Below are 16,109 nucleotides of genomic sequence, written 5' to 3' on the forward strand. Positions count from 1 at the left end.
TTCTCCAGTCCGACGACATTGGCTCATTTCCGATCTTTGGCGCTCTTGAATAATGCCACTACAAACATTTGTGTTCGGGTTTTTGGGTGAATCCATGTTTTTTTTTCTCGTGCGTATTTCCCAGGGATAGGCTTGCTGGTGTACGTGGCGAGCTTACGTTTAGTTTCCAAAGACACTGACCATACCATCTGCGTTCCCGCCAGCTGCGTAGGACAGTTCCGGTTGCCCCTCATTCTTGCCAGCACATGGTATTGTCATTAAAAACATTTTTTAAAAACCATCTTTAGCACCTCTTTAAAAATTGGTTCCTGGGACACCTGGCTGGCTCAGTCGGTGAAGCGTCTGCCTTTGGCTCAGGGTCCTGGGATCGAGTTCCGCATAGGACTCCGTGCTCAGCAGGGAGCCTGCTTCTCTCCCTCTCCCACACCCCCGCTTGTGCACGCTCTCTTTCTCTGTCTCTCTCTCTAATAGATAAATAAAATCCAAAAAAAATAAAAATAAAAATTGGTTCCATTAATACTTTTGATAATATAGAGAGCTTACCCCGTGCTCTTCAAAAGCAACATCTCTCTTTCTCTGAATAGCGGCAGTTTTGCATGAAGGTCATTTAAAAAATAATTAGCTCCGATTCTAGTTATTTATTGTATGTATGGCCTGTAAAGTCACTGTGACCGTTGAATTCATGACTACTGAACCATTGATCCTAGGGGAAATTCAAGGTTAGGTACCCAGGAGGCTCCAGTCACAACATTTTGCCAATTGATCAATGTGTTATCTTCTCTTAGGTGTGTTTCTGTTCAAAGACACATTGTGTGATATATTTTTGTTGATTTGGTAACATTGAACTCATGCTCAACAGCCCTACCAGAGCTTATCTAATGCGTGCATTTTCTCCGTAAGGCACATCATCACAGCCTGTGCTGGGGGGCCATGCCTAACCACCCACAAAAAGCACAAAAATGTGAAAACTGTGGCACTCAATTGACCAGGAAATGCACGGTTACAGTGTGAGAGCCGAAACAAGATGGTAGAAAATTGCCTCGCTCCCCCTCGCTGGGCGCATGCGCGTCGGATGACTCGGGTTTCTCTCCGCTCTGTGCGTGGCCAGGAGTGACCGCACAAGAGCCACGGGCATTGTTTTGGGGGTCGCAGCTACATTTTAGCAAGTGGGTGAATTCGCCTCTATTTTTATGTTTTCGAAAATGCTTACATTTTGCTTTCATTTAAACAATGATTTGTGGTGGTTTGGTCTTCATGCCAAGCATCGTCAAATATTTTTATTCCGATGAATTGATGAGAAGATTAACTTGCCAGACCAGGACCACTCAGTGTGAAGGTTGCTTTAAAAACACCTCCAGACCTTCCCAAGATTTCACCCCCATTGCAAAGACGTGCTCTTGATTTATGCCGGAAGATCTCATGCAGCATTCAAACATATTAAGCACACACTTCATTCTTAAAAAGTAATAAAAAATGTTGAACTCTGAATTTTATCAGAGTAATAGCTATAGGGTATGTGTTTAAATTCACAGAGACAGATTAATGCACTTACCAAACCCCCATTGCCTAAAAGTAATTATAAGTTTTCTAGATTGACTGCCAATATGATATAGGCCCCAAAGAAATCACCCCTCTTTACCGAGACAGAACAATAAATTGGTTTTCCTGAATACAGTGGGTAAAGAATCCAAGTTCCTGACCTCGAATATTTCGCTGGTAGTGTTCTGTGCAGTAGGGAACAATCAGGATGACATTTGCTGAAATGTTTGAGATTTATAACATAATAGCTTGAGCATATGTGCCAAAAAATAAAAATCTTAAATCCTATCAAATCAAGATTAATCACCTATTAAAATACTAACAAATAGTATAGTACAGGTGTTGTCATAGCTGTCTCTCTTCATATATTGTTACAAAACAAACTATTTTGGCAGTGACACGAAACATCACGCATCTTCTGTCTCGCTCTCAGTGGGAAAAAGGGAAAAAAATGCTACTCAGTCATTCTCGGTGTGGATCTTGGCATTTCATTAGGAAGCGCTATCACAAGCCTTTTCACTGAAAAGCATATGCAGCTCTCTGGAAACTGCTAAATTTCCTGGCTTTGTACTACTGCCAAAAAACTGTTGCTTCTCCCCGTCATTAACTAGTACATATTTATTCCTCTCTATCTTTGTAGAGAGTAACCCATACAGCACTCCCATGAAAAGGAAAACAGTAGTCTGCTTCCTCCCTCCCGCCAGCCGTGCAGAAATTAATCCCATGGGCCAATGTCTTCTTTACATTCTGCTTTACTTTAGTCCTCGTAGCTGTGGACCGAGTCATCCTAGAAGAACCGGTACAGTGGTGATTGTGTCTCTTCTTGAAGATGGTTTTTGAAGTTTGTGGGAAAGCGGCTCACGGAGCTTTGTCATTAAGCATTCCTAGTGGGCTAGAATGACACGTTGCTAAGTTGGCTTCCAGCGAATAGCCAGGCAGTCAGCAAACATTGAGTGAGGATCTGCTATGTGCCAGGCATTCTTCTAGGCTTTAGCAGTCCCAGGGCGAGCAGGATGGTCCCCGACGCCTGTGGGATCACTCCCCTTTTCCTGTGCTCACCGTCTCTGGTGAAAATGTCTTCTTGGAAGACGATGGAAAACAAGTGCAGAAAATGACTTTTGAACTATTAATGTACCTAGAGTATCATCACGGTTTAAAAAAGTAAATCAGAGGGTTGGAAGCATGTTATGATTTTTTGTACTGCAGAATTTGGAAAATTTAATAACTCAAACTGACACAGAATAGAGCCCATCGGCAGGCTCATCCATTTTTCGAATTTGTGACTCGGGTACCAGTTTTCTTAAGTGAATGCACCTTGCCTGCTTGCGTGGTGTCTTAAAGCTCTTCCTTTTGAGAGTGTCGCCCTCCTCCCTGTCCTCAAAGACACCCAGCAACATGCCGTTCTTTTCCCGAGACCCTGGCCTGTCTCGCCGCAAATGGTGTCACAAGCCGTACTTCTTCATTTGTTTTTACAAAACAAACTCTTTAGCAGTGACATGAAATATCATGTCTCTTCTTTCCCACTCGCAGTGGGAAAAGGAAAAAAAAATGCACCGCGGTCATTTCTCTTTGTGGATTTTGGCATTTCATTGGAAAGTGCCAATAGGTACTCATTTTTTATGCTGTTCTGGAAAGCTGTACACAGCCTTCCAAGTCACAGAGCAAACTCGGGCCCTGACCGTTCTCCAAACTCAGGTCAGAAAGGTGGGAAACTTGTATTTTTCTAGGCAGGGAGCGCATGACTAATACACTTGCAACCTGCCTAACTGCCCCAAGTCCTCCTCGGCACCCAGCTTCCCCGCTCAGAGAGCCCCACATCAATCTGTCGCTGATGGTCAGCAGAGCAGCAAAGAGCCAGTGTTATTGTGAACCTACAGTGGAATGCCTTGCTTCCCAGCTGGTGATCAATCTGGTTAGACGGCAACATGTTTGCCTCTACAAATGAGCTGGACCCCTCTGCCACATATCGCTGCCAACTTTTGAGAGAAAGAGTCTGTTTCAATTCTTTTCGGGGGTAAAGACAAAAAGTCTGTCTCCCTTTACACAACCAGCTATTGAAAAATCCATGCAAATATCCACAGCCAGGATCCTAAGGAAATCATCTTGAGAGGTCAGGAAGTTGCCCTCCCCCCAAAAAAGAGAGAGAGTGTACGTTAAGTGTGTATTCTCTCTCTCTCTCTCTCTCTCTCTCTCTCTCTCTCTCACACACACACACACACACACACAAACACACGCGCGATGAATAGCTTTTGCTTTTCTTTTGTAGAGAGGATGCATTCACGATATGAGTTGTACCCTCTCCTGAGACTTCTCACTTCCGTCTGAGGAGGTCCTGGGGTTTAGGATTTTTTGGTTCACCTCTCTAAGCTCCAGGTGAAGCCAGCATTGTGGTCCCGCCATGAACAGTCTACAACACTTTTCCGGGAGGGCTAACATGATGAATTAAGGTAGAATGACCAGATCCCGGCTGGAAATGAATGATTCCACGGAGTCAGTGCTAATTGGACACAATGTGTCTTACTAGTTGCGAACTTTTCTTTTTTTTTTTTAAGATTTTATGTATTTGAGAGGGAAAGCACCAGCTGTGGGGAGGGGCAGAGGGAGAGGGAGAAGCAGACTCCCCGCTGAGCAGGGAGCCTGACATGGGGCTCGATCCCAGGACCCTGGGACCATGACCTGAGCCAAAGGCAGACACTTCACAGGCTGAGCCCCCCAGGAGCTCCTCTAGTTACAAACATTTAAGAGACCTTTCTTAGAGTTCACTAGTGCAGAAAGGGGCCAGTGTGGTCCAGGAAACGTGGCACAGCAGAAGGACTGAGTCGGTGGGGCTGAAGGAACAAGTAAGAGCACAATGTGTGAAAGGTTAGCCGATGAGAGATGGAGTAAGCACCTGTGCGCGCAAGTGGGAGGAAGGTGTTTCTGTGGGGAACTGGCTGGGGTTCAGTGCTGTGGCCTGGGGTGGGGGGGTCGGTGTGAATGAGTGAAGGGTAGTAGGCATGAGGAAGGGGAAGGCCGAGTGGACAACTTTGAAGAAGAGTCAAAAAAAGAAGAGTCTTGTGGGGCGCCCGGGTGGCACAGCCAGTGGTGCGTCTGACTTGATTTCGGCTCAGGTGGCGATCTCGGGGTCGTGAGATCGAGCCCCACATCGGGCTCCACGTTTAGCATGGAGTCTGCTTGAGATTCTTTTTCCCCCTCTGCCCCTCTCCCTGCTCGTGCTCTCTCTCAAATAAATAAATAAATAAATAAATAAATAAATAAATAAATAAAATCTTTAAGAACAAATAGAAAAGTCGCATATCGTGAGTGGGGGTTTAGTAACAGATGATTGTTCTTTCTTGTGTGTGGTCACCTCAGCCTGCTGGATGAGCAGTTTCTGTTGTCAGTAAGTACAGAGGTATAAGGGAGCAGTGGGATTTTTTTTGCACCTTGGTCAGGGTAAGGAGGGTATGTCATTTTTCCAGAGAGAGTGGGCCTCTCCAGACCCCAGGAGGAGCTGGTAAAAATGAGGTGAAATGAGCTAGAAAGAGGGAGCTCTGGAAAGAGAGGGGGGAATCACTGGCCTCAAACTGCTGCTGAGCGGGGCCATTCTTCCTGAACTAGGAGTGGGTGGTAGCTTTGGGGACGTGGGGCTCACGTTTTAAGTGTTGGGAAACTCCTGAAGATTGTTCAGAGTGACAGTGACAGTAAAAGAGAAAGAAACAGTGGTTCGCGTGGATTTCGTCAGGCAGTGATGTGGAATACCGTGGATGTCTGTGGGATCCGGAGGGAAGCTTTGACAAGGATGGTGTGACAAGAAGAGTGGAGGGAGGGGTACGTTGGAGAGAGAGAAGGGAAGAGTCTGCAAGCTTTGGGGATTGATCAAAGGGAGGTCTGAGGGCCGTAGGAAGAATGAGAGGTGGCTCCCAGCCCCAGTAAGTAATGGTACCAGGGGCAAATCTCCACACGTTAGAGTTAGAAAATCTCTCTAACATCCTCTCATTCAGTCATTCCCCATATAGGATCTCATGGTGTAACTTAGGTCGAAAGTCGTTAGACTCTGAAAGTAATTCTTCGCTCTTTTCTCTATGGCTTCCCTTCCTCCTGCCTTTCCTGGCGAGATCTTCCAGGGCTCTAGAGATGGGCTGGTTTATGCCACCACCATGCTTGGCTGCCAGTTTTCCCTTGTATGTCCCGACTGAGGTTTGAAAAATCCCACATGTCTTTTTATTTTTCACGTACACTAGGGGATATTCTGGTGAGAATTTTTTTAAAAGGATTAAAAAAAAAAAAACACATATGGCAGAATGTTCCAGCTCCAGACCTCCCCCTCGCCTGATCAGGAAGGCTTGTCAGTGGTGCTTTCCTGACAAAAATTGCAGAACTTCTATGGAGGAAAGTATAGCAGTGGTAGTAACCGTCCGTTATCCTGGTGTGGAGAAGATATGGCTATTGAGGATAAAAGCTCATTTTGCAAAATGATTTTTAAAAAAACACACAGCCTTTTAATTTGTTCATGACTCTGATATCATCCAGCTGTGTTGCATCCTGCTATGCTGAAGTAAGTATTGTGTTAAGCCTCAGTCTACATTAAGAGAAAGAATGTGTTAGAATCAAAAGAAATAATGGTCTTGCCCTGCCCTGCACTATTGAAAAACCATCCTTTGTATTTGATTCAGTTATGCATGCTGCATTAAGGGGCTGGAACACATTATCTAGACTTGGGGACCAAGCCCCAGTGGAGCTGGCAAATAATGTCATGTGAAGTCCCGGGGTATAGAACAGGGCTCAGCAAACTGGGGCCCACTGCCTATTTCTGTACAGTACACAAGCTAAGAATGTAGGTTTCTATATTTTTAAAGGGTTGAGAAGCCCAAAAGCAGAACAGTATTTCATGACATGTGAAAATTATATGAAATTCAAACGTCAGTGTCCATAAAGTTGGTTTGGTTTTTTTTTTTTTTTTTAAGACAGCCAGGCTTGTTTGATTACATTATTATCTATGGTTGCTTTTGTGCTAATTGCCACAGAGACATATGGCCTGCAAAGCCTAAAATATTTACCATCTGGCCCACTGCAGAAAATGTTTACCAACTCCTGGTCCCAGACTCCAACGTGCATATGAATTACCTGCGAATCCTGTTAAAATGCAGGTCCTGAGTCGGGAGGCCGGAGGTAAGGCCTGGGAGTCTGCCTTTCTGAGAGCTTCTAGACGATGCCAGGACCACTGATCCTTGGGTCACGCTTGGATTTGCAAGGGCTTAGGTATTTAAGGAACAAAACAAAGAAAAAGGTATGCTGTAAAGGAGAGATTATAGAATTTTTTTTTTTAGATATTTTATTTATTTATTAGAGAGAGAGAACAAACGGGGAGCTGAAGGCAGAGGCAGGGGGAGAAGCAGACTCCCTTTGGAGCAGGGAGCCCCACGTAGGACTCGATCCCAGGATCCCGGGATCATGACCTGGTCTGAAGACAGACGCTTCACCGACTGAGCCACCCAGGTGCCCCTTACAGAGTTTTTCAAGTAGAGATAGGCTTGTTCTACTTTATTCCAGAGGCCGGAGCTGGGACCCGTGGGTGCCAGCATTGGATTTTACTCAGGAAGCACTTTCCTACAATTAACCGGAATCATACAGTCACTGCAGTGGCTGCAAGTAAACGTCAAGCTGAGAGAGAAGTTTCTTGAGTTGCGCAGCGGCTGGACTTTGCGGTGGACAGTGGTGATTGAGCTCCTCCCAGGGTAGTGTCTTTGACAATGAAAAGAGGAGGAGACGATCGTTAGGAGGGAAGGCAGAACCATGCGTTGCTCGTCGGGAAGAAGGGCCCAGTCTAACAGGGGTGGTGTCGTCGCATTAATCCCTCTCAGCTGGCACAGCACAACCCATGTGACAAGCTAGTGAGGACTTCCATTCAGTACACTCCTCAAAGTCAGCTGTGGTGTTTAGAATTCAGTTTGTACTTCCTGTCCCTCGAGTCACCCCTCGGGTGCGCTGAGAAGCCCGCGCTTGCCTGACTCATACAATTTCCCTTGCTCACTTAGGAAGCAGGTAGAGGTGATCCCTGCCCTTGTTTCTCTCCACCTGGGTCCATTTCTCCCACATCCCTTCCCTCTAACCTCTCTCTCTTTTTTTTTTAAGATTTTATTTATTTATGTGACAGAGAGCACGCGCACGCACAAGCAGGGGGAGCGGCAGGCAGAGGGAGAGGGAGAAGTAGGGTCCCCGCTGAGCAGAGAGCCCGATGTGGGACTCGAACCCAGGACCCTGGGATCATAACGCCCAACTGACTGAGCCACCCAGGTACCCCCCTTCCCTGAAATCTCTTAACTCCGGACTGGGGCGAAGGCTCTGCGCTTGTCACGGGATCGCCCTGCTGCAGGCTGTTGTAGGCTCTGATGAGTGAACCCTCTTGTTCATGGCTCTGGGAAGAAGTCCTTTAGGAAAAAAAAAAGGAAAGAAAGAAATTGGCCATTTGGAGCAAGACGCTAAACGTTGGCGACTGTAGCACATTTAGACAGATGGGTGAGTCATCGCGTATTTGAGCAACCTGATATGTAGCTATTGATGAATGCGTTCAGAACCGTGAAACCCGTTCAGTTAATCAGAGTACACCGATCTGCACCCAGTCCAGTGAGTGGCGATAGCCATGGTCTCGTGGTGTTTCCGACTTCGAGCGCTTTTCATTTCAGCTTGTCACGGGCCTTTAAAGACATGATTTATGCTTCCTAATCCCCCGGGGAGGTGAAGTATTTTCATATTTATTGCACGGAAGAGCATTCTGTGATTGCTTGCCTGTCCTGAAATCAGTTTGGCTGGAAAAGGACACAAGAATTCTGACCTCAGCTCTGTGTCCAAACCAGGAGTCAGCGCTTGAAAAATGTGAATCAATATCTTGCCCGGAGAGTTTGTTTCATTCTGCTAAGCTGGTTGAAGAACAGATGGTGGGAGGCAGCGTGCACACAATGCAGCTTTTTCTTTTGTAAATCCGCCTGTAGCCCCACGTCTCCGAGCCCGGCCGCGTTGATGCAGGCCAAACATCTTTCAGCTCGCTCAGGCTTTTCAGACGTTTCTTCATCATCCACTCCATTATGTTCATCGCCACCAAACTGTTATCCTGATTATTGAAACCTGAGTAGCCCGGGGTCTAGATTCCATCCTAAGCATGTTGGCAATCCTACATAACCTCCGTGGATTTATTTATTTATTTGTTTTGGTGCTTACTGATATTTTTCAAAATCCTGACCCTTTCAGGGGCTCCTGGCCGGCTCTGCCAGTGGAGCGCACGACTCTTGATCTCAGGGTGGTGAGTTCGAGCCCCACGTTGGGCGCAGAGATTCCTTAAAGAGAAAATCTTGAAAACAAAAAATCCCGACCATTTTAGATGCCCGTTTAGATGCTCGCTTCCGTTTAGCTCGTGGGTGCCACATCCCACCACTTTTACCACCGAAGATATCCTCAGGTACCCTCTCCTGCTTTTCTGATTCTACCTACCCCATTCTTAGGGGCGTCTCATGTAGTGCTGGGGTTGATTATGGTTCTCTCTTTCTCTCTGCAAGTGAGAGGTTCATTACAACAACAACAACAACAACAACAACAACAACAATATTTTAGGACCCATGCACGTTGTTCCATTCAGTTAGCGGGATGGATTATTACCCCTCTGGCTCCCTTCCCACAGTTACCCACTAGTGGGGCCCCTCATGGCAGAGGGGCGTCTCATGTAGTGCTGGGGTTGATTATGGTTCTCTCTTTCTCTCTGCAAGTGAGAGGTTCATCACAACAACAACAACAATATTTTAGGACCCATGCACGTTGTTCCATTCAGTTAGCGGGATGGCTCCCTTCCCACAGTTACCCGCTAGTGGGGCCCCTCATGGCAGAGTCTCTAGTTTTCTTCCACCCAGTTCACCACTCATACCAGTCTTTTTAAAAATACCGTTTTTTGCCACGTGACTTCAATGCCCAGAAAGCTTCAGGCATTCTCTTATTATTTGGTGGATGATGTTAAAACCCTGGGGGTCAATACCTAAGGCCCTTTTTATTTTATGTTTAAATTTAATTTAATTTAATCTTTTTTTCAGAGAGAAAGCATGAGCAGGGGAGGCAGAGGGGCAGAGGGAGAGGGAGAGAGAGAATTCCTAGCGGACTCTGCACCCAGAGCAGAGCCCGATGCGGGGCTTGATCTCACGACCCTGAGATCACCACCTGAGCCAAAATCGAGATTCGGATGCTTAACTAATTGTACCACCAAGCACCCCTTAAGGCCCTTTTTAATCCAGTTCTAGTTTTCTTCTACGTCTCATAAGTTTCTTCTGTTTCAATTCCAAATGTGCCCTTTACATACCTGTTAATCTTCTGGTGCTTTCTAAGCAGTGGGAATGAAGCATTATGTTTTTTTTGTTTCTGTTTTTTTAAAGATTTTATTTATTTATTTGAGGTAGAGTGAGAAAGAGAGAGCATAAGCTGGGGGAAAGGCAGGCAGAGGGAGAGGGAGAAGCAGGCACCCCACTGAGCAGGGGGCTGGATGCGCGACTGGATCCCAGGACCCTGGGACCATGACCTGAGCTGAAGGCAGACGCTTATGTGACTAAGCCACCCAGGCGCCTCTGAAGCATTGTGACTTTAATGTCCTTGGGGAGACGGTGTATTTTCACGATGCCGATAACTAATGATAAAGTCAGTGTTAAGTACAGCTGAGTCACTCACACACGCCTTAAATCCTGGGCTGTCCAAGGGTACCTGGGTGGCTCAGTCGGTTAAGTGTGTGACTCCTGATTTAGGCTTAGGTCCTGATCTCAGGGTCATGGAATCGAGCCCCACGTCAGGCTCTGCCCTGAGTCTGCCCCCGCCCCCCAAACCTGCCTACTTGTGTGCGTTCGTGCTCTCTCTCTCACTCAAAAAATAAAATAAAAAAATCCTGGGCTATCCAGGACCCTGTCCTTGGTTTCCACTTACTCTGCATGCTATCCCCACATCCTCTCCCATCCCTAACAGCTGATCCATGTCCTAATCCATCCCTGTGCCCCCAGTGTCGTAGGGGTGCTGATCAGATTTCACTCTGTTTCTCCACAATCCCAGATTCGAATTTCCGTCTTTACTAAGCATCGTCACCTGGAGAGGGACTCCCAGTGCAACATGTCTAATGCTCCCCCCCTTACCTTTCCCCACAACCCACTGCGCTCCTTACCTTCTTTCTTGGTTATCGGTGTCGCCATCCCGCTTGTCTTCCTGGTCAGACCGCTGTAGCCTGTCGCTAAATTCCATTCATTTCACCCCTCCGATGGCCTCTCCTGTCCTTTCTCCCCACCTGTGCCACCTCCTCCTCGTCCCAAGGCCGCAACCTCTCCCTTTGAGAACTGCTGTTGCCCCCGGCAGGTTCACCTGCCGCCAGTGTTCAGTGCCCCGGTCTGTCTGCCCCTCTGTGGACAGAACCGGCTTCTTAGAAACAACCAGCAACCTCTGGTTCGCTCCTTGTCCCATTTAGGGCAGAAGAGCAGTGGTCAGAGGCTGGCATACTAACCCCTCAGCAGCCCCACCTGTTGTCCATGTCACTCCTCCGCCTTCTTACATGTTCCTTCTCCCTGCGATGCTCTTCCTGCCTAAAAGACACAGTCAAAGCTCAAACGTCATCTCCGTGAACCTCTTTTGTTGGGTTCTCACGATACTCAAGTGCTTACTATTTTGGATTTCCCTCCCCATTTCAATATCTGTGACCCCAGAAGTGCTTCGTAGTCAGGACAAAGGGGCTCCATCAGTCTTGTTGTCTCCAGTAGGGACAATGGAAGTTTTCGACTGAGTGAATGTGTCATGAGCGACAGTTGTGGGCTGGGGACAGTGGGGAAGGCTTTGTGACGGAGGCTCTTTGGCTCCATCTAAACCACTAATTGAACGTCTGTTCAGTGCAAGTGCTCACAAGAAAGTTACAAGGAGGGAGTGATTATTTCCATTTTGCAGAGCTAGAGAAACTGAGATTTGGGTTAAATGATTGGAGCGCGACTCTATTGCTGATAAGCAAAGGAGTCCTGATTTGCGCCCAGGTTGGTCTGGGGTCCGGGCTCATGCCTTGTCTTTACCATGTCAAAATGCTGGTGTCACAGAATAAATCTAAAGAGTGCCTTACGAGGCCCTCCACGAGGATAGCGATCTCGTGATTATAAAGCACTTGGGAACTCACAAAGGAAGCCCGTGGTTTTGCAGAGGACTGGAAATGTTTTCACAACTGCTTCCCTGCCTGCATCTGTGTCTGTGCGCCCTTCATATTGTCTGACTCACAAAGGGAAACTGTTGATCCGCAGAGAACCAGTTCAGCTTTTCTTCTCCTCCATCTCAAGAGTAGCCCACGGAGGAAAATGTTTTAAACCGCACCTGAGCTATAAACAATTTATTCTGAAGGTAACAGTGTTAGTACTGCAGTATGTAAACCTTTAGCTAATAAAAATCAAAGTAGCCTAATTTGGAAAGTACACCAAAGGTTAGAGGGAAAGCTTGTAAATGTTTTCAAAGACTCGGTATTTAATTCTATCACCAGCTAGCAAAATAAATAGTCCAGCTGCTAGCTCTGAAACAGACACGGGTTGGAAATGAAATGTTAGTTTAAACGCATTGGTCATTAGAAATCAAAAGGGACATGAAGTACACTTTTCTAGTTTATGAGAAACAAGGGTGAAAGTTCCCCAAACACATTTGTCGTAACTGGGTTTAAAATTGCTTCCTCGTCTTTTCTTTTAGTGGCTGATGCTTCGTATGGTATACGTTGGGAGGACGGGGGCATTTTTTTTTTCTTTCCTTTCCTGTTGGGATGCAAAGGTTTGGGAATAGATGAAGAGTGTGCGGAGCTGTGAAATCCCACTTTTCCACGTGTCCAAAACTGCTCACCGTGGATTGCAAGCTGCCCGCCAGACTCTTTGAGGAATGGAAGGTTACTCTCCATAATGTGCTGAGATTGACCTGAAATATTTAGCCAACACATCTGCTTGCAAGCACCGGCCTTGTGTGAGGTTATACTGGAATTAATTAACTCTGGCTGGTGCTCCGAGATGTTTTCTCCATGTCTCGTTTTACCATCATAAGCCTGAGAAAGTCCATCGGAACTTCTTTATTTTTCCTTGAGAACTGCTTGGAAAAAAAAAAAAAAGAACAAGAAATAGGTGAAAGAACTTGGATCCAGCGCGGTGTGTTCTGGCTTCAAACCGACGTTAGAGAAAAGCGTCGGAGTTTCATTTCTTCGAAATGTGGGTTTTTCACTCCAGATTCTCGTGGCGCAGTTATCTCTTTCCTCCACGACGGTAATGTCGCTTAAAAACACATTGGATTGTGTTGTTAGGAAACGGGAGACTGAGTCCAGGGGAGCAGACAAGGTGCCGAGCCACACACAGAATTCTAGAATGTTTTGTGAAGCGAGATGTTAGCCCAGAAACTTCCCAACTTCAGAAAGGGGGGGAGGGGAGGTTTCTGGGAAGTGTGTGTGCTCACAGCACAGCACTCCCTGTCCCGACAGCATGATGTTAACGCCAAGATGTTTGGCGTTGGCGTTGCTCTTAGCCCGTTAATCTTACACAAGTGCACTTTGCCCTTTGCTTTTCTTGGTAAAATGGAGAGGACGCCTACCTTCTAGATGGAGAGTTTCTGTTGGAGGCGATGACACAATTTTGGAAATAAACAGTGGGGAGGGTTGCACAACACTGTGAACGTAATTAATGCCACTGAATTGTACACTTAAAAATGGTTAAAATTGGGGGGCGCCTGGCTGGCTCAGTCATGCCTCTTGATCTCAGGTCGTGAGTTGGAGCCCCACGTTGGGCGTAGAGATCACTAAAAGAAAATTTTACGTTACGTATATTTTACCACCGTTTAAAAAAATTATGTAATATACCAAAACCCATTGCATTATAGACTTTAAATGGCATATGAATTATATGAACTTATGGCATAAGAATTATATCTTGCTAAAGCTGTTAAGGAAAACTAAGCATAGTTAGGGAGTGTGATGTTCTGATTAACCGAATGTTCTAGTGATTAAGGACAAATGCATTTGCACCAGAACTAACAAGTGAAAGGTATTTTGTGGGGGGGGGGGTATAAAAAGATGAACTTGAAAAACATTTTTTTTGTGCTTCATTGGGTTGTATATTCTGTTAATTACATACCTTTAGAAATATGACATTTAGCTATTTACAGAGCGGCTGAATAGATCTGGGTTGTCTAGTCCAGGGGCTGCTGGCCACACGTGGCTGTTGAGCACCTGGAATATAGCCAGTCTGACTTGAGATGTGCTGCGTGTGCAAATTAATGCTGAATTTTGAAGGTTGGGTGTGAAGAATACAAAATAGCTTGCTAATAATTTTTATATTGATTGCATGTTGAAGTGATGGTATTTTGGATACATTCAGTTACATAAAATATACCATTAAATCTATTTGTTTCTTTTTACTTTTTTAATGTGGCTCCTAACAATTTTTTAATTGCGTGTGTGACTCAGGGTACATTTCGATGGGACCATTTGGTCTAGAAATCAGACCGACCCCACCCAGGATTCATGGACTTTGAGAGAGATTAAGAATCACTTCTGATGACCAAGTAGAATACAAGAGAATTTTCTGAATTTACCTCCCGAACGGTGGCTGCGCCTTCTCTGATTCAGAGTTTTTGCAAATGGCAGACCCAGGAAAGGTCCTTCTCTTCACCAGGTTGAGGGAGTTCAGTCTGATCTGGGGACGCATGGTTCCCTAACACAAGGGAGCGTAATCAGAAAGTCGAGGAATGGTGTCAGTAGGTCCCGGAGGCTGGATTGGTTCAGAGGCAGTTTTTCTTTGGCAAAAAGAGCAGGAACAGCAGGACTAGAATTACAGCCTTTGACAAGAAAGGAAAGAGCCCTCACAGGCAGCAGATGCACTCTCAACTCTGTTTTAAGAAAATTAAAAACGAGCGCCTCTACCCAGGGCTCCCTCCCCAGAGCGTGTAGGACTCTGGCTCTTGGTGGGGAGGGGTGCTCCCTCTGGCTCAGGACCTCACTGCGTCTGCATGCCAGCCTTGCCCCTCTGTCGTCCCGCATATGTTTAAGATCCCCTGAGATGGCCATGGTCACGCTGCTTGCCTGGGCCGTCCAAGTCCTCTCCCTAGGTATTAATTATTCTTTCGGTTGGTGCTCTGGTTACAGAGGTACATAGGTTTCAAGTGGTCTGACCCTCACGGTGTTTTCCACCATAAACCCTGTTTTTTTAGAGTGTGATTTTGCGGGATGTAAGGATTTTCAGGAATGATTATATCATATTATAGCCACAACACCCCCCACCCCCGGAACTGTGTCCTGCACCATCAGTAGGCAAGTCTTGGGACACCCAGGGGACGCTGCTGCCCCAGGGGGATGGTGTGCTCCTGGCACTTCCCAGTAGACGCAGGTTGAGACCATTGTGTATGTTGACCAGTAGGGCTGGATTAACACTGTTACTCCCAGGATATGGTGTATGTAAGTCTGTGGGCTGCCCAGGGACTGGTCTTCTGTATATGCACCATTATTTCCATGAGAAAGTGTATTCTGGAACTGAGTTCTAAACAGTCAACTCACTAACACACCTTTGGAATTCGTTCTCTTCACAAATTGGCAAACGCCTGTAAGCCTTTAGGAAACAACTCTCTTACCTCCGCCTGCACTTAGTAAGGAGAAAGTGGGAAATGTGAACTTGGGGAGCTTTCATCATAGAAATAAGAGAGGATAGTTAGTGGTAAAATATGAATTTCAGACTGTCTTCCCACCTCCCAACTAATAAATACATCTAGACATAACTTCCATTGAGTTATTTTGTCGTCTCAGGTCGGAACCTCTGCAAATCTTCAGAGAATAGATTTTTCCACCCCAGTTCTTTATTAACCGAGGGGGACATCCTTCGGAATATCGAAATTCAGGATTAGGGGGCTGCTTTGGCACTTTAGCAAATTAAAAGGCAGACTGGGTTCTATTCGCAGGGTGCCTTTTAGTGGTTGGCTGATCCCATGTAAGAAGAGAGGAAATAAGTGGTACAGGATAAAGGGCATGACCTTGAAGCCGTGTTTCAGTTGTGTGTGTGCGCGTGCATGCGTGTGTGTGTACATGCATGCATGTGTCTGCATGCATGCGTGTGTCTGTGTACGTGCATGTGTGCGCGCATGCGTGTCTGTGCACGTGCATGTGTGCATGCGTGTGTCTGCGCGCATGCGTGTCTGCATGTGCATGTGTGCATGTGTGTGTGCGCGCGCATGCGTGTCTGTGCACGTGCATGTGTGCCTGTGTGTGTCTCTGTGCGCGCATGCGTGTCTGTGCACGTGCATGTGTGCATGCATGTGTCTGCGCGCATGCGTGTCTGTGCACATGCATGTGTGTGTCTGTGTGCGTGCATGCGTGTCTGCACGTGCATGTGTGCATGCGTGTGTGCGCGCGCATGCGTGTCTGCACGTGCATGTGTGCTTGCGTGTGTCTGTGTGCACGCATGTGTGTCTGCACGTGCATGTGTGCATGCGTGTGTCTGTGTGCGTGCATGCGTGTCTGTGCACGTGCATGTGTGCATGCGTGTGTCTCTGTGCACATGCGTTTGTGCATGTGCGCATTGTGTACGAGGGGC

At 46.5% G+C, this 16,109-nt stretch overlaps 1 protein-coding gene across 5 annotated transcripts in view; it reads left to right on the forward strand.

The window, feature by feature from the left end:
* STX8 (syntaxin 8) overlaps window positions 1-16,109 on the forward strand; it is a 249,021-nt gene that overhangs the window by 92,535 nt on the left and 140,377 nt on the right. The window lies entirely within an intron of this gene.

The sequence above is a fragment of the Ursus arctos genome, unplaced genomic scaffold, assembly GCF_023065955.2.
Source record: "Ursus arctos isolate Adak ecotype North America unplaced genomic scaffold, UrsArc2.0 scaffold_14, whole genome shotgun sequence".
NCBI lineage: Eukaryota > Metazoa > Chordata > Mammalia > Carnivora > Ursidae > Ursus > Ursus arctos.